This window comes from Dunckerocampus dactyliophorus, chromosome 13, assembly GCF_027744805.1.
Source record: "Dunckerocampus dactyliophorus isolate RoL2022-P2 chromosome 13, RoL_Ddac_1.1, whole genome shotgun sequence".
Taxonomy (NCBI): domain Eukaryota; kingdom Metazoa; phylum Chordata; class Actinopteri; order Syngnathiformes; family Syngnathidae; genus Dunckerocampus; species Dunckerocampus dactyliophorus.
This window is the reverse complement of record NC_072831.1, coordinates 29157080-29176591: the sequence shown is the minus strand read 5'-3', so window position 1 is coordinate 29176591 and position 19512 is coordinate 29157080. Positions and strand designations below refer to the sequence as shown.

The following is a 19512-nucleotide window of genomic DNA, read 5'->3' as shown; positions in this document are numbered from 1 at the left end:
GTCACCCTTCAGGGGCGTGTTTTCATTTACACCGCAAGAGGAGAAAATGGTTTTAATGCGGAGAAGAGTCCGAGCCGGACACGACCCTCATGATTCATCAAAGAAAAGTCGTGAGTAATCGAAGATAAACGTGAAAACGTCCTCTTTCCTGCCCTGTGACACATAAAAGTAACGAGCCTGACGGATCCACAACAGCTGGATCGCGTAAAGCTTGAGACTTTCTTTCCATTCGCCCGCGTGCCCACACACACCACAACAAAACCTCAGCAGGGAGGTTCTGTGTCGGAGGGAGGGAGTCGGGTTCATCCGCTCCCAGGCCGGCTCGGCCAAAGCGGGTCAGCAGCTTTTCTCCTTCCTACCAACCCCTTCCTGCCTCCCTCGCCATGCAATCCCTTCTTAATGACAAGGCAGGGATGAAACTGGATCCCGGCCAGCACAATGGTGTCCTTCTGCATGACAGTCTCATCAGTGCCTGCGGGGGGGTGGGGTGGCGGGGGTGCTCAGCTTGCACAGGCATGGAGAAAGGAGGCAAGAATGTGTGAGAATGAATGGGCAGAAAGTGCTGAATGCAGCAAAACGGGGGCGCCCTCAGTTATTTCTACCTGGTAGAGGAGCAACGAGACGCTGCTCGATGAGAAACGGAGTAATCGACACCGTGGAAAAACCAAGCGCGACCGATACGATGGTCTCTGGAGAACCCTCTGCAAAAACCAAAGCAACGTTAAGCAGGAGTAGACAGAAAGACGAGGCCGTCAGCAGAACGGCAGACGAGACGTTCAAAGTCCGGCATCTGCTTGTATAACTGCACGGCGGCGCTCCCTGCAATTAGCCTGCACGTAAGTATAGGCCTTGCACACTAATTACAGAAGTCCTGCATGCGGAGGTTTTTTTGGGGGTTTTTGCAGACCGACCGCTGGACCCGCTCTTGACCATTCCGGGCTCGGTCGAGGCGCCGGTGCTCCTCTGTGAAGTTGACAGGAGAAAAGGAAAACTGATCACGAGGGAAAAGTCTTAACACAGAGATCCTGCGCAACATCAACCTTCATGTGCGGATGTTGCCACAAGTGTGCGCCTTCACACAGCACTCTGATAATCACGTGTGACATCGGCACCATTACTTTCAACACAACAGGGCGAAATCATAAGTTAAACTTTACCCCCCAACAACAACTGCTGTTCACAACTGTGACCTGCTAAAACGCTGTGATACGCGTGCCAGGCGGGGTGGAAATGTCCCGTCGCAAAGCAACACTGCAGGGCTTTTCTGAAATGGCCTTTTGAACAGATGTAGCAAATGTAAACTTAGCTGCAGAAGCGCTGTGATGCAACAACGCTGTGGGACGTCATAAACAAAAACGGTACAACAAGGTTGTGGGCCGTCATAAGTAAAGACGGCACAACAAGGCCGTGGGACACCACTGTAAAGGCAGTACAATAAGGCTGTGGAAGACCATATGCAAAGGCAGTTTCAAAGACGGTACAACAAGGCTGTGGGCCGTCATAAGCAAAGACGGTACAACAAGGCTGTGGGACACCATAGAAAAGGCAGTACAATAAGGCTGTGGGACGTCATAAGCAAAGACAGTACAACAGCGCTGTGGGACGTCATAAGCAAAGACAGTACAACAGCGCTGTGGGACATCAGCAGTAGAATCACTTCAACAAGACTGTGGCACGCCGTAAGTAAAGGCAGTTTAACAAGGCTGTGAGACGCCACAAGTAAAGACCATTCAAGTACGCTGTGGGTCATCGCAAGCAAAGACGGTACAATAATGCTGTGGGACGTCATCGTTACATTGGTTGTGATGTACTTTAAATGTTTGCATTTTTAGGTTCCAAAAACCCTGTCATGTCATGCCAACAAACATGAGAAGTGACACTAATTTTCAGCATCGTACAAAAACTCCCACATGAGTCCAGTTGGGTGCAAACATGCCAAACTGCTTTAGCACTCCCCAGGTGTTGGACCTGAAGCCAACCAGTGTGAGGAAGTGCAACATTTCCACTGAGGAAAGGAGAAGGCAAGCACGGGTTAGCACCTCGGAAATGGCCACCAAGGGTGCGCAGGAAGATGAAATAAACCGCCCAAACAGCATGCAGGGAGTTTCTACCTTTTACTGTTCACATAAACAAACCTTTACACGTCAGCATCAACCTCCATTATGGTGTGAGTCGTATGCAGTTCATCTCCTCTGGTGGCTGACATATGCTGCAAACGCTCAGGTGGGAAGTCCAAACAAGAAAAACAAGCTTTCAGGGATCTGCCCGCCTGTCGGATTCATGTTGGGCCACCCAGAAAGGACGGGAAGCTCCGCAGGGAAGCTTTACAAAAAACTGCAGAAAGATATTCAGGCTGGAAGGATCTGTGCGTGCATCAAACCCAGAGCGCCAGAACAAACAACTCAAGAGGAAACAGAAATCTTTGCTGACAACTGCATCAGGCCTCAAAGAAACAGAGTTCGGTTCCAGGGAGGGAACCAAGTACCGATCCGCTCTTACATATAAAAGATGGACTATGTTTGACATTTGAAGTCATTTTTAGTTATGGATGATTAACAATCTATTAATAGGCTTGCTGACTTTGCTTGGCCGGGGAACCCCGCTCCATTCATTTTGATTTACAAGAAAATGTGTTAATGTTTTGGCTCTAAATGACCCAACTTGCTGTCTTTTTGGTTCTATACAAGCACACTGTCTGGAATCTTTGCTGACGACTGCATCATGCCTCAAAGAAAGGGAGTTCGGTTCCAGAAAAAAGTTGAATATGGATACGCTGCTGCAGACAAAAGCTGGGCAAGAGATTGACATGTGGAGTCATTTTTAGTGACGGATGATTAACAATCTAATAAAAGGATTGATGCATGGAGGCGCTAACTTTGCTTGGCCGGGGAACCTCACTCCATTCACGCTGACAGCAATATTTATAAGAAAATGTGTTAGTGTTTTCTCTCACAATGATCAAACTAGCTGTCTAGAGGCTTTGTTGACAACTACATCACTCCGTAAAAAAATGGAGTTCGGTTCCAGTAAGGGAGTTAAATACGGCTATGCTCTTGCAGATAAAACCTGGACTAGAGATTGACATTGGGAGTCATTTTTAGTAATGGACAATTACCAATCTACTTTAACAACTGAGATATGGAGGTCTTTGCTTGGCCGGGGAACCTCACTCCATTCACTTTGACTGCAATTTTTTACAAGAAAATGTGTTATTTTTTTAGATGTATATTTGGTGTTTTCCTGCATGGATCCATACATGCACACTTATTGGAAACAGACACGAGGACGCTGTGCTGAGCTTGCAGCTGCGGTGATGTCAGTCATTAGTCGCCGGGGTGATATCATCCCCAGCAGACATTCCCACATCCCGTTTCATGTTGCCGCGTGGATACGACAAGGCGGCGCGCAGGCAAATGTGGGTCATTTTTAGTGAGGGATGATTATCAATCCAATGAAAGGATTGCTGTATTGTGGCGCTAACTTTTATTTGCCGGGGAACCTCACTCTATTCACTTTGACCGCAATATTGACAAGAAAATGTTATTGTTTTGGTTCTAAAGGATCAAACTTGCAGTCTATTTCGCTCTATACAAGCACACTGTCTGGAATCTTTGCTGACGACAGCATCATGCCTGAAAGAAATGGAGTTCGGTTCCAGGAAGGGAGTTAAATAGCTCTTGTAGATAGATCTGGACTAGGGATTGACATCAGGAGTCATTTTTCGTAATGGATGATTAACAACCTAATCAAACAAATGATGTATGGAGGTGCTAACTTTGCTTGGCCGGGGAACCTCACTCCGTTCACTCTGACCGCAACATTCACAAGAAAATGTGTTATTGTTTTGGATGGAAATTTGCTGCCTTCCCGCATGGATCCATGCATGCACACTGATTGGAAACAGACACGAGGACGCTGTGCCGAGCTCGCAGCTGCGGTGATGTCAGTCGCCGTGTGAGTCGCCGTGGTGATATCATCCCCAGCAGACATTCCCACATCCCGCCTCCTGTTGCCGCGTGGATCCCACAAGGCGGCGCAGGCAGATGTGGGTCACTCAGCCGCCACAGTGTTGCGCGCGTGTAGCAGATATTTGTGTGTTTAAGACAAACAGATGGTGTCAGAGTGACAGATGAGTCCAGTGTGGGTTCGTTGAAACATGATGAGGCCCCCTCACGTTTAACAAAAGGGACCTGGGTTAACTCCCCGCCTCACAACCATACGTCCCGAGTGAGGATAAATGGCATAAAAAATGGATGGATGGAAAGTCAAGTCACTTTAAGGCCAAAGACAACATCTTCCCATCAGCAACAAAATACTAATGATGGTTACTTATGATAATCAGGCAAATGAAAGAAAAGTGTATCATGCTGGTCTAACTGTAGAATAAAACATACATTTTTGACTGTATATATGCATACATACCTACGGATGTATATGTATTTTTAAGTATTTCTACTTTTTAAAAAAAAATCTTTCAAAATATCAGGAGAAAAAAGTCGTATTCTACAGAGAAAAAAAGTTGCAGTTTTACGAGAAGAATATTGTAATATTTTGGCAAAAAATAATGTTATTTTAAATGTATTTTTTTATTATTATTTTCTTTAAAGTGGTAATATTTTTGGAAAATGAGGTGGAAAAAGTTATAATGTTACAAGAATAACGTCAAAAAATGGCAAAAAACAAGCTGTCATTCTACGAGAATAATGTCAAAATATTATGAGGAAAACATGTATTTTAGGAGAAAAAAAGTTGCAATTTTACAAGATTAAACTCATCATATTACGAGGAAATATGATGTCATTTTAGTAGAAATTTTAGTTGCATTTTGTTTTTTTCAAAGTTTTTTTTAAGTGGTAATATTTTGGGAAAATGAGGTGGAAAAAGTTGTCATGTTACGAGTATAACATCAAAATATTTTTTAAAAAAGGGAAAAAAATGGAAAAAAACAGCATCAATTTGACGAGAATAAACACTTGCATGACATTGAGAGAATGGTCAAATGTGCGGTCACGAATAAAGGTTGTACGATGGCCTCAGTTTGACCCTGGAACGGATGATTTCCTATGGGAAGAGATGCGCTGTTAAGGATGCAAAGGGAGAACCGGGCCTCTTCATTCATCTTCTTATCTTTCTTGCTCTTTTCCCCCCACCCATACCTTTCCCAGCATGCGTCCCTGCCGTGCCGTGTGCAGGTTCATGACAGGCCTGGGCAAACTGACCACCCTCATTGTCCGTGTCAGCCGCTGACATTCCTCCCTTCTGAGGTGTAAACACGCACTTTGTTGGCCAGCATACGGCAACACTTCCTTGCGTGAAGAAAGGCACATGGCACTTTATTGGGGCACACCAGGGGTGTCCAAAGTGCAGGCTGGGGGCCGTTTGCGACCTACGGCTGTTTGGTTTTTATTTTGATTGGGCTGCAGCAGATTCTAAAAATATCATTTTACATGAAAACCAAAAAAAAACCCCTGCAAAAATGCAAAAAATCAGGAATTAAGAATTAAGTCAAAATATTAAGAAAAAAAGTTGCAAAAAGTCGTAATGTAATATGAGGAAAAGTATTAAAAAGAAAAAGTAAAAAAAAAAAAAACAGTAACATAGAGTTGAAAATATTTTTAAAAACGTTTATTTAGTTTTTTTAAAGTTCAAACATTTTGAGAAACTCGACGACAAATAAAGCTGTCATTTAAAAAAAATTAGGTTAGTTATAATATAATAATATTACAACAATAATGCCAAAATATCATTTTTAATAAAGTCATAATTACGATAATAACAAAAATTTACAAGAAGAGTTGGAAAACAAAATTAAAAAATACCAACAGAAATGGGAAAAAAACAGCTGTCATTTTACGAGAACAAAGTAAAAACATTAAAAGAAAAAAGTCGCATTCTAAAGAGAAAAAAAGTCGCCGTTTTACGAGAAGGAAATTTTAATTTTTGGCAAAAAATAATGTCATTTTAGCAGCATCGTGTTTACATTTTTTTTCTGTTTTTTTTAAAGTGATAATATTTTTGGAAAATGAGGTGGAAAAAGTTGTAACGTTACGAGAATAACGTCAAAATATTTTTTTTAAAAATGGGGGAATTTTTTTTAAAAAACAGCTGTCATTTGACGAGAATAATGTCAAAATATTATGAGGAAAACATGTGTTGCAACTGCAATTTTACGAGATTAAAGTCATCATATTACGAGGAAATATAACGTCATTCCAGTAGCACAGAGTTGAAATATTAAAAAACAACTGTGTTATTTTTTTAAACGTCATAATGCAGTAATAACATCATGACAAACAAACAAAACAAAATAAAGTTGTCATTTTTGAAAAATTTGGTTGGGGGAAAATTTGTAATATCATGGGAACAAAGTCAAAATATGATAATGTCATTTTAGTAGCATAGAGTCAATTTTTAAAATGTTTTTTTTTAAGTTGTAATGTTTTTGGAAATGAGGTGGAAATAGTTGTAAGGTTGCAAGGATAATTTTTAAAATGGGGGAAAAAATGGAAAAAAACAGCTGTCATTTTACGAGAATAATGTCAAAATATTATAAGGAAAACATGTTGTAAGAGAAAAACTTGCAATTTTACAAGATTAAAGTCATCGTATTACGAGGAAACAAAACGTCATTTTAGCAGCACGGAGTTGAAATATTAAAGAACAACTATGTGATGTCGTAATACAGTCGTAACATCATGACAAACAAACAAAACAAAATAAAGGTGTCATTTTTGAAAAATTGGGTTGGGAAAAAAGTTGGAAATTATGGGAACAAAGTCATAACATTACAAAAAAAATTACCAAAATTTCAGGAGGCTGAAATATTTAGCATTTAAAAAACAACAACAGCAAAAATGGGTAAAAAAAGAGTGAAGTTGATATTAATAAGAGGCTTTTTGGCGTGTATGACAAAGCTGAGATGATATATATACTCTAACTTGGTAGCATATTTAAATATCAAAGTGGCAAAGTATTTTTCACTATGTGGCCCACGCTGGAAAAAAACAGTTTGGGCACCCCTGGGGTACGCCCAACTAAAAACATCAAATCCCCCAGCAATAAATCCTCCTTCGGGTGAGGACGTGGTCATGCAAGGCAGTGTGCGCGTGATGTCCGTCAAAGCTTGCGCTGACTTTTAGTCCAAAAAAGGCCCCCAAGGAACAGGTGTGCCACCACAAAAGCACCGGTCAGCAGAAAAGCAGAGAAAAGTGAGTTTACCTCGCACCGCTTTCAGCTGGTCTCCCTCCCTCCCTCAGCCGCGTGCAACACAGCTCATCGCGTCCACGACAGCATCCGTCAGCCCGCTCGCTCATTCATTCTTCTTCGTGCGCTTCCTGTCTTGCCTCACCAGGCTCAGCTCCCTCTGAGCCCGCTGCACTCGTCACTCTACTTGTGGCCCTGCACACACACACACACACACACGCACGCACGCACGCACACACACACACACGCACACACGCTCCTCCTGGCTCCCATTCAACAGCCCATCTTCCTTTAAAGGGGCCAAAGAAGGATCAGGTTTCTCGCAGGACCCACCCCCACCATGCACGAGGCACCGCCTCCTTCTCCAGACCCACACACCGCCTCCCCACTGCTGTGCAGGCAGGAGCTTCAGGATATCGGCCCCCCCGTGATGTAAACCCACACAACTTGAGAGCGTAATGGAGTTAATGGAGCACCGCAGCCTGTGTTTGGGTATTAAAAGGTGGTTTGAATAAATGCAATCAATAAATGATCGAATGCAAATAAGTTCAATCTTAAGGTGCCTGCTGGCAAAGGATTAAAATAATAATAATAATAATAATTAACTTTATTCCAAGATTATTTCCCAACCTAATTTTCTAAAAATGACAACTTTAGTTTTGTTTGTTTGTCATATTACGACTTTTGAAAAATAACATCATTTCTCTTTCATATTTCAACGATGCTATAAAAATTGCATTATTTTCCTCATAATTACAACTTTATTCTTGTAAAATTGCCACTTTTTTTCCTTTTTAGAATACAACTTTTTTCTAGATATATATTGACTTATTTTGACTTATTGTTGTAAAATGACAGCTTTTTTTTACTATTCCAACTTTCTTGATGTCAATTTTCCTCTCGTAATTATGACTTTATTCTCATGTTTGGACTTTATTTTCGCAACATTGTAACTTCTCCCACAACCACATTTTTTCCCACAACCTAACTTTATTTTGTTGTTTGTTTCTCGCAATATTAAAGTTTTCTGAAAAATAACACAAGTTTTTACTGAATATTTCAACTTTATGTAACTAAAATGACTTTATTTTTCCTCATAACTTTATGACGCTTTTGACATTTTCTCATTAGACAACAACTTTGGACTCTTTTGTCGACTTCATTCTTGTAAAATGACTTTTCCATTTTTGCTGCTGTTGTTGTTTTTAAAGATTTCCTGTATAATTATATTTTTAAATGGGCCACGGGCCAATAAAAAGACAGCTGTGGGCTGCAAATGACACCTGGGCTGCACTTTGGACACCCGTGGCTAACTGATGCCCCCCCCCCCCCCCCCCCCCCCCCCCCCCCCCCCAGGATCACCGCAGGGACATCATGTGACATACTTTTACTTCTTTCATCTGTCATGATAGAAAAAAAGAAGAAGAATGTCAACAATGGGCCGCACGGTGGTGTAGTGGTTAGCATGCTGGCCACACCTTCAGTCTGGAGATGGGAAGACCTGGGTTGGATTCTCCCTTGGGCATTTCTGTGTGGAGTTTGCATGTTCTCCCCGTGTGTGGGGGGGTTTTCTGGGTACTCCGGTTTCCTCCCACATTCCAAAAACATGTTAGTTTCATTGGAGACTCTAAATGGTCCATAGGTATGAATGTGAGTGTTTGTCTATATGTGCCCTGCCATTGGCTGGACACCAGTCCAGGGTGTACCCCGCCTGTCTCCCGAAGTCAGCTGGGATAGGCTCCAGCATACCTCCGTGACCCTAATGAGGATGAAGCGGTATAGAAAATGGATGGATGGATAAAAATTTTAAAATGAAGCATTTATAAAGCTCTCCAGTAATATATTTTTCTTTGTTTGTTTTACTGTATTTTAATAATAAATAACAATGACGATAATACAAATTAAAAAATAAATCACCTAGAAGTCACATTTTTTTAAAAACATTTTGACTTTTTTAAAATTAAAAATGTGTACATTTTTAAATGGAAAAACAAAAGCAGGTTTCAAAAAATACTAACAACAATAGTAATGATAATAACAATAATAAAGAATTAAAAAATTAAAAGAAAACTTCTTTGAAAAAGTTTTTATATCAAAAGAAAAGCTTAGCTTTTTTAGTGCAAAATACAAATGACCAATAAAAAATGATCATTAAAAATACTTAAAATTTTGTACCTGAAAATCAGTTCTAAAGGCCTCTTTAGTGATAAAAGCAATTAGGTAATTTAAAAAGTAGTATTAAAAAAGAATGTAAAAAATAATGTTTCCTTAAATAACAACCATAATTTAAAAAAAATGAATCATCAGAAATACTTAAAAGTTCTGTTATGTCTGAAAATGTAAGTATTAAACCGCTTTTACGTAATATAAAAATAAAATAATGTATAATAGAAATATTTAAAAATAATATAAAGTATACCAAAAAGTTTTTACATTTTTCATTCATTAAAAAAGACAGAAAAAATATGTCTTAAATAAATAAATCCTTGGTCCTAATCAAATGTCTTTGGACCTTGGACAGAATGTTGGCCTGCTGGGTGCTGCACCTCTACACTTTTTCTCAATTGTAGTTTCCAATCACACATGCATATTTAAATTTTTAAAAAAAACAACAAAAAACATTTTCTTTTCCCGGGATTCACATCCACATCTGCTGTGGTGCACGCAACGTCCTAAAAAAACAAACAAACGTGACGTCTGTCAAGTTGTTAATGGCTCGCACCGGAGACACGTGGAGAGAAAACCCAAGCCAAAGCTGTAGTTGCAGGTTCGAGGAGAAGCCGACATGACACAAGCGTTTCCAAGCAGCAAGAGTTTACAAACAACAACATCGCCACTTAAGGATGTTCACTATTAAAAACGGTGGTTAGATTTATACAGTCCTTATCATTTAAATATCTGGAAGTACTTTTGAGCGCCGCTATAAATGAAGTGAACATATGTGGCCGTTGTTTCGCTGCACAATGGCGCCCTCTGCTGTACAAACGTAACACATACAGTATCTCAATCATTTCGATCGGCGAAGAAGTGAATTTCCATGATTGGAAATCGTGAGGTCTGCGATTGGCTGGCGACCAGTCCAGGGTGTCCCCGCCTCTCTCCCGAAGTCAGCTGGGATAGGCTCCAGCATGCCCCCGCGACCCTAATGAGGAGAAGCAGTATAGAAAATGGATGAATGGAAATCGCGAGGTAGGACTCAATATTAATAACTGGAATATTTTCGTAGTTAAAGCATAGAAAACTTATTACACTCCTATTCTTTGTTTACATCACATTGCTCAGGCTACGGGATCACTGCAGGGCGGCATGGGTCCACCTCGGCGGTGCAAAGGCGCCATACAAGTGAAGGACTGTTTACCATTTACAAAAAGCAGCCGCTGCTACAATAGCAAGCTAACGAGTTAGCCTTTCCATATTTACTTATTCTTAAGTTAAGTGTAAAATGTTAAGTGTTACGTTATGTGTTTCAAACGGAGTGGGGAAAAGAACAAAGCTGAAAACTTACTACTTCCACACAAGATGAGTGGAGAACCTTTTTTCACTCTATCATGGGGTCTCAGCCATGGTCGCCATTAGAGATGTGGGAGTTTTCAACGAGTCGTTCAAAATTCGCGAGTGTTTCACTCAATGGAGACTCACGGATACTCTGTTAACTCGTTCACTTACTCACCCCTGCTACCGCTAGCTAAATAAAAAAAAAAGGAAATCAGGCTGCATGTTCGCATGATTAAATATCACGCAAGTCAGGGGGAGGCAACGGAACTTTATGCGCATAGACCTTGTGATTGGTGATTCGAGTCAATTGATTGACTTCAGTGAGTGACTCATAGGAACTCGAGTCAGTCAAAGGAATGGAGTTTCACCTCACTCTTCTCCAGTGTGAGGTGATGTAATCTACTGTTATAGCTCCTCAATGGAACATTACTGACGCCTATTGGTCAGAATACTACATACACCTTATCTTTCCATATTTTTTGACTAATAGACCATAGTGAATCTTGAAATTCATTTTTAAAAACCTATGATAAAGTGGAGGAGTGATATTCGAACCACAATATAGTTGAATAGGGATGACTGTAATTGGAAATAAATGAAATAAATGAATGAAATATTTGGAAAATGTTGCGATAAAGTCAAAATACCAAAAGATTATTACTTATTACAACCACAAAAAAGGCAAAAATGTATGAGAATAAATTTGTAATATGAGGAAAATGTCATGTTAATGCATAGTGTTGAAAAACAAAATGTTTAAAAAGTTGTAATCATTAAGATAATGGATCATTAATTGATGATTCATACATTTTTAAAAATTACAAGAAGAAAGTTGAAATACGACAGGAGAAATGGGAAATAAAGTTCAAATATTAAGAGAAAAAAAGTTGTATTCTAATAAAAAAAAGTCACAACTTAATGAGAATAAACTCATAATATTATGAGGAAAATGATATCATTTTATGAGCATTGTGTTGAAAAAGACAAAAACGTTGTTTTTTTTTAAAAGTCGTAATATTATGACAATAAAATAACAAATAAAGTTGTAATTTTTGTAAAATTACAAGAATGAAGTCAAATTACTGAGGGAATACAATGAAATCATTGCAGGAATAAAGTCACAGTTATGAGAAGAATAAAGTGAGAGTAAAGTCATCATATTATGAGGAACGATAACATCTATATTTTAGTAGCGTTGTGTTAAAATATTAAAGAGAAAAGTTATTTTTTTAAAGTCGTAATATGAGAAACAAACAACATAACAAATTAAGTTAAAAACATTTTTAAATTAGGTTGAAAAAATATTAATGTTAGAAGAATAAAGTCTAATTATTACAGGAATAAAGTCATAATCATGACAATAAAATGTACAAGAAAGTTGAAACAGTTGGGGAAAAAAACAAAAAAATGGAGAAAACAGCTGTAATTTTACAAGAATAAATTTAAAATATTAAAAGAAAAAAAAAATCGTACTCAAACCAAAACAAAACAAAACAAAACAAAAAATAAGGTTGTAATGTTTGGAAAATTTATATTACGGGAATAAAGTCAAACTTGGGACGAAAAAATGTATGAATATTATTTAGAAAGAAAGTTGAAATATTTGGACAATTACAAAAACAACAGCAAAATTGGGGGGGGAAAGAGCAAAAGGGTGAAGTTGATACTAACACCTTTCCACCTGTATCACAAAGCTGACATACAATATGTCATTTAGCATATCACAATAGAAAATGTGTTCAAGCAGGAGGACATCATGGCTAAAATGGAGAGGGTCTCGGCATAGTGAAAACAAACGCACATACATTTTCAAAATCAATACGAAATTCCGTCAAAAACGTCAGTGAATATACCTTAGAAACCTTGCCTGAATATAAGAAACTAACTTAGTTTTGGTTATCCCCAGTGGAGGTGATGTCCGGTGGGCGGGAAGAGACGACGCAATCCCCTCATGCCGCCTGTTTCTCCCCAAACACTGATGTCATTCAGCGTCGGCATCGGATCACAGGAAGGACGAGGAACACCGAAGGGAGGAATGAGTGAGTAAGGAAGTAGGGGAGAAAAGAAGGGTGATGGTTTTAACAGACGGCCGGAGGAGAAGAGAGGACACAGTGTGGGAAATGGACTTAGCACGTCTGAGTCCATTTGAAAAGAAATATAGAAACAACAACAATAAAAAGTACAAAATATTCACTACGAGCAGGAGAAGGCGAAATGTTTGTAATCTTCAGACCTCACCAGCACCTACTCAGAAACACTCAGGCTGCCCTCTGCTGGACAACACAAACATTTTATTAATTGGCAAAATGGCCACCAGAGGCCGCCAGAGCTGCTGCCGACAGCGACACAGACGGGGGAGTCACGCATTGTTGATTTGGTTACAAAAAGCAAGTGACACAGGGCATCAGCGCTCTTTTTTTATTAAACTAAACAATTGTTTGAAATTATATTTCTAAGGTTAAATATTTTACATTTTTCATAATAAAAAAAAATCTTAATTCTTATGTTTGTTCTTATTTGGTATTACACCTGGGGTCATTTGCATGCACTCAATTTGTGAAAAAAAAATGATTAGACATTTTATTATGTCAGCCAAGGAGGTTATAATGTTTTGAGAGCTTGATTTGCATACGTCACTTTTCATGAGAATCAATTCAATCGATTTAAAGTATAAATCATGCTCTTTTGTTAGTCATTCGAGTAGTTTCAATTGGCGTTTGTCAGTGCAGTGTATTTGTGCGAGTATATTGCAGCCAAACCATGACAGTAGCAAAGGTAGCACCCCACCCCACCTCCACCTTGCTAAGGTAATATTTTTGAGGCAAAAACTTTTGAGAATCAGGAAGAAGTCTGCCAGCAAACAAAGAGTGACAACATTTTGAAAACCATTCCAAATGTTATTCTCCATGTACCAGGAAGTAGCCTCCTAGCTAACAAATGAAAAAACAAACGCAAATACAGCGCTACGCGATTTTTTTTCGCTCCATCAACTTATGGTATATCAACCTCCTTAACCTTAACAAAGAGATAAACAAACATAAAATACAGCTGTATGCGATTTTTTCGCGATCCCTAGGATGAAAATGTCTCCATCATATTACCGTGTATCAACCTCCGGCTACCAGGAAGCAGCCTGCTGAATGGACAAACAAACACAAATACTGTCCTTCTTGATTTTTTTTTCGCTCGCCCGAGGATGGAAAAGGCTTCATCATCTTACCGTATAGCAAACTCTGGCTACCAGGAAGTAACCTGCTAGCTAACAAACAAACACAAATGGCTTCGGTTTAGCCTTGGTGGAGGCCTGGAGTCATGGCTTTGGAGTATTTTTTCTCCGCTTCTTCCCGGCACCACGGCAGTAATGAGCTTAATATGTCAGACTCAATGCCGCTATTGTCTGCTGAGGCATGCTAATTAGAAACATCCAAGTTTAGCATATGCTTTTTTTTATTACATCTTTCTCTGAAGACCTCATAAGCTACCACTGATGTCTTTCATGGACACTCTTCGCCTCATGCAGAACTTCCAAGAGGAAACGATATGTGTGTGTAAAAAAAAAAAAGAAAAGAAAAGAAAAAATGGGCACCAGATGCTAGCATAAGTAAACACAGTGACACATCCATTCCTTAAAAGGAAGATAGCCCTGCCCCCTTCAATGTTACCATATCAACAAGCAGGGGAAGGGTGGGGTCCCCCAGCAGGCACACATGACTGCCACCATCCTTCCAGTAAAGCCCCCGAACGCAGGGGCCAAAGGGGGGAGCAAAAGGTCTTGACCTCGACATCGGCTTCTCTGTGGGGGTGAGCGACAAAAAGGGTTTGAGACAATCGAGCACTCTCTCCGCGCACCCCCTTGACACTGCAAGCACCCCCGGTCCACCGCCCAGCGCCTTCGCCAACGCCGCGTCCGATTGAGTAACGGACGACTTGATCAAAGCACCCCTTTCCTGCCGTCACTGTCTTCTCGGAGAAGTGGACCGAAGGACTGGACGGAGGGCGTACTGGTTCTTGGGGTCGGGGCATAGTGATTAGAACACAATGGAGCCCCCCTGCGGTGTCGGTTATGTGTGTGTTAAAGCTTCCCATACGCATGCACACACATTGAGCAACATGCACACAAACCATCCTCGGAGGTCCGAAAGCTGATGGCAGGTGGCGCTTGGGTCTGGCTGGAATCTGGTCTAAGGCCAGCTGTGGACCATGTGGCTCAACGGTAAAGCGGTTCGGATTAGATGGGCCCTGTCGGCCCCAGCCTAGAAACTGCAACCATAAAACGAGTTTAAGTGAATTTTTTAAGGTCCCTATTCAAGTCGAAGTCTGTACTCTAGTCTTTGAGGTCTATGTTCACGCCAGTGTTCTTGCCTTTGAGGTCTTGGTCCATGTCAGTGCTCTGGTGTCGGCGGGAGCGGTTCTGGACATCTGGGGGTCCTACGCAGGAATGATGTCAGTGAAGAAACGCCTCTATCTGAGGGCCAGATAAATGAGGTCAAGGTCATTATCAGTGTCCACGCTCAAGTCCAGGTCCTGTTCCTGCCAAAACTCTAGCCAAGAGCCTAGTCCAGAGTCCAGATTAAGTCTCTAGGCTTCAAGCTCTATGTGAAGACTGATGTAAACAACGTCCAGGTCCATCCCAGGTTAGCACTCTAGTCTCTTCAGTTCAGGGCCATTTCCATGTCATTACTCTAGCCTTTGAGGTCAAGGCCTACAGTATGTGAGTAATCTTGTCATTGTGGACCAGGTCCATGCACTAGACATTGGGGTCCAGATCTGATGTAGTTGAGGTCCAGGGCCATACTCTGGTTAGAAGGCCAGTCTTTGAGTTCAAGGTCTCTATTGATAGTGTTGTTATTGACATCCAGGTCAAGTCTCTAGGTCTTGTGGTCCACATTCAACTCACTGAGATCCTGGTCTATGTTGTCCAGTTTGAGGTCCAGGTTCCTCCTCGGTAGATGTTCAGCCCTCGGTCTTTGAAGTCCAAGTTCATGCTGTAGTAATTGACGTCCAGGTCTATACTATGGTCTTTGAGGTTCAGGCCCAAGTTGTACTTTTGGCATTGAGATCCAAGTCTCTAGGCCTTGAGGTCTATACTTTCAGCTTAAAGGGACATTGAGGTCACGTCTAATTATAATTGAGGTCCAGGTCCATATGCTAGTCTGCTTATACAGTCAGTCAGTCATTGAAGTCCAGGTCCATAATTGTGTCTTTACTGTTGTCACTGAGGTCAACGTCCATGTCCATGGAGGCCATGCCAATAATCTGGTGACTGAGGTGAAGGTCCATGTCAATATTCAATTCATTAAGGTCCAGATCCGTGTTCATGCCAGGCCCCTAGTCACTGAAGTCCACGTCCACATCAATGCTGTAATATTTGAGATCCAAGTCCATGTAAATAAATACCATATGTGTGAGGTCTAGGTCTGTCAATAACCCAGTCGGTGAGGTCCAGGTTCATGATTATGTCAATACTTGTTTCTAAACCTTGTTTAGGCTTTTTTTAAAATCTGGATTCAGCTTCATGTCACTCTGTTAGTGACATGGAGTTAACCTGTTAAAGTCCAGGTTTATATCTGGGTCAGGATCATTGCTGTAAGGGGTCCAGGATCACCCCTATGTCTTGAGGTTCACACCCATCACCTGGGCAGCCAAGCGGCAGCTGGAGAGGGTTCTGTTGTTGTAGACCGGTCCGACTCACAGGGCGGCCAGTGTCCCCCCTCCTGCTTGGCTTAGGTTTACTCTCAGCAGCACCTCACACCCGCCCAGAATTAGCCAACTAGCCATCCCCTCCAGCCCCAGGATGCGTAGACCCGATGCGGCCAGTCGCACAGACCCAACCGAACCCACATGTTCCATGCAGGGAATGCAAAACATCCTGATCTGGGCACATCTGGGTCGCAGATGTACCGTCAGGAGGAAAAACGGCTGCTCTTCATCCTGTGGAAGCTCGTCTATCGGAGCGACTATACGTCTACGCATTTTTATTTTTTATGTAGCCGTGTAGGGAAGCAAATGGGGGGTAGCAACAAGATGCTAACATCAGAGTTTTTGCAGCTGGCGACTCCGCATCCCAAGGAGTTGTTGGAGTGACGCCATCGTGGCAGGAGGGGCCTTATGTCATCGTATTGGACAAAAACGCTTCCATTCAGATTGTTATACTGTGAGCAGGTGGTTAACTTCTTTTTACACTTGCGAGACTGCTCCTTCTGGTGTTCCTGGAATCGTGCCATCGGGTCAGGAGTGGCCTTAGCTCGTCTTCTTGTTCCTGGAAAAGAAATGTCTTCCGTTCTGAGCGCTAAACGAGATTGTCTTAGCAGCAGGCGTGTCGTGTAGCACGGCAGTGGCGAGATGGTGTTGACGGTCACGGATGCATTAGAACAGTAGTTGCTGTTCTCGAACATGACATGCTCATTTGGTTACACTTGTTTTCAGCTTCTTACGTGCCGGATTGTCTATCACAGCTGAAAAATGAAGCGGATCAATCAGAGTGGCGTTCCTTATCGTAAATGTGGCGGGGTAAAACGCACATCGAGGTGGAACCAGGCGGTTAAATGTGGAAAGCACCCTTTTTTTTCCTCAGCATGCCATGAATGCATTGATGCATCCATCTTTCATTTCCATATGGTGACTCGTGTGTGAGGGTGCAGTTCTCATCACCTCCACTAGGTGCCGCTTGTGCCGGGCGTCATGCTCCTCAGGCCAACGCCTCAAAACACTGGCTGCAAACGCCTAAACCAGGGGTGTCCAAAGTACGGCCCGGGGGCCATTTGCGGCTCGCGGCTGTGAGTTTATCGGCCCGCAGCAGTCTAAAAATGGAATTTAACAAGGAAACTTAAGAAAAAGAACCAAGAGCAGCAAAAATGGGGAAATCAATCAAAAGTCCAAATATTTAGAAAAGAGTTGTAATCTAGCAAGGAAAAAAAATCATCATTTCACAAGATTAAAGTAAGAGTATGAGGAAAAATGTCATTTTAGTAGCATGACGTTAAAATATTAAAGAAAAACAGTGAATAAAGTTGTAATTTTTGGAAACTTAGGTTGGGGGAAATTTATAACATGGGAATAAAGTCAAAATATTAGGAGAAGAAAATTGAAATATTTTCAAAATTATCCCAAAGAAATCAAGAGCAGAAATTTGACCAGAGTAAAGTCCAAATATGAAGAGAAAAAATAGTTTTCTAATGAGAGAAAAGTTGCAATTTTATGAGAATAAACTTTTTAAAAAATACATTCTTGTTAAAAGCTGAAATGAAGTGGTTGAAAAATTAAAAAAAACACCAGAGATGGAAAAAACGGCTGTAATTTTACGGGAATAAAGTCAAAAGATTAAGAAAAAATTTCATAATCGAATGAAGAACAAAAGTTTCATTTTTAAAAGAATAGACTTGTATTATTATTATTATTATTATTATTATTATTACATCATTTTTAGCAGCATTGCACCTCTATTAAAAGGTGGAATGCAGTTTTTTCTTGAGCTACATGTAGCTTCTTAGCATTTCTCTGTGCTGCTTTACGAAATATCCAAGTGGCCCTTGGATCCTTTCATTTTTCACTATGTGGCCCTCGCTGGAAAAAGTCTGGACACCCCTGACCTAAACCCAGCGATCAGAATAGAAGTAAGTGTTTTTCCACATTTCCACATAAGACAAACACAGTAAAACGCAAATGCTGCATGTACTACACTGTGGAACATCACCTGAACCACTAAAATACGAGAAAAACGCCTCGAAAGCGTCAAACGCAGTCACGCAAGACTTCAGCAAATCTCAGGAGCCGTCTGTTTTTTTTCGTCAAAGTTTTGCGTCACTGGGTCGTCACTTATTAAAGACCGCCAGACTTGATTTGATCTTGTTTTCTGGGGGGGTTCACGTCTTTTCACGCTTGTGTGACAAACAAGAACGCTGAAAAATGACACGCAAGGTGCACCAGCCACGCAACTCATCGCATCTCATCCATCATTGATGCTAAATCCGCTTTGTTTACTTTTTACCTTTTGTCATTAACAGTGGGTAACTTCTCTTTGCGCTTGTATAAAAGTTAAGAATGTTATTTTAAAAAGTAGATGTTTGCAATGTCTGAAGACACTGAGTGAATGCCCAAGCCTAATGAGGTGGGGGGAGCAAAAAAAAGGAATACAAATGATATGTGACCCATAAGAGTATTCAAGAATATGACATCATGAAAGACAAACAAATGTGTATGAAATGTTAAATGTTATAGGTAGCCTTCATGTCTGGATTGCACTGAGCGATTTCATGTGGGAATTGTTGAATTGGTTGAAAACTACTTGACTAATTAAGATCAAAGGAATATCCTTAAGTTCATTAGTTTTCTGGAAATATGGACATTTTGGGAAAAATTTGAAATGTTTCAATTTGAAAAATAGATATCCTTAACTGTACGATTTGAAGTAGTGGAGTAATTAAAATCAAAGGAAATTACAGTAATTAAGATCAAAGGAAAAGTGGGAATGTCAGGAAAAGTTGGACATTTTGGAATGTTAGTTTGAAGGCCCGGACGTGTGGAATGTTTTCATGGTGGAATGGATTGAATCGGTTGAGAAATGTGCGAATGGTGGAAGTTTGAAAAATGGCCCATTGATTTTTCAGATGGGAAAAATTCTGTGGAATTTTTTGATTTTTGGAAAATCTGGGAATTAAAAAAAAAACTGAAATGGTTGCAGACTATCCCCGAACGAGCTGAACGATTTGATGCTTGAATGGTGTGCATCGGTTGAAAAATGAAGGAGGAGTTTGCGGAATCCATTAAAAAAATCGTGGTGAAATGACGCACGCGAGGCGCGTCGGTACGTTACGG

At 40.8% G+C, this 19512-nt stretch overlaps 1 protein-coding gene and 1 long non-coding RNA gene across 3 annotated transcripts in view; one reads left to right on the top strand and one right to left on the bottom strand.

Moving 5' to 3' along the window:
- Positions 1 to 7469, bottom strand: part of plekhh1 (pleckstrin homology domain containing, family H (with MyTH4 domain) member 1) — a 38735-nt gene extending 31266 nt beyond the window's left edge. For both annotated transcript variants that reach the window (XM_054796716.1, XM_054796717.1), the window contains exon 1: positions 7219 to 7469. The gene's annotated coding sequence lies outside the window, so the exon portion shown is untranslated. The remainder of the gene's footprint in view (positions 1 to 7218) is intronic.
- Positions 7470 to 10343: 2874 nt separating this feature from the next.
- The window catches only part of LOC129192272 (uncharacterized), a 45714-nt gene continuing 36545 nt past the window's right edge, over positions 10344 to 19512 (top strand). The window contains exons 1-2 of the long non-coding RNA XR_008573401.1: positions 10344 to 10392; positions 12605 to 12737. This is a non-coding gene — a long non-coding RNA (uncharacterized LOC129192272). The remainder of the gene's footprint in view (positions 10393 to 12604; positions 12738 to 19512) is intronic.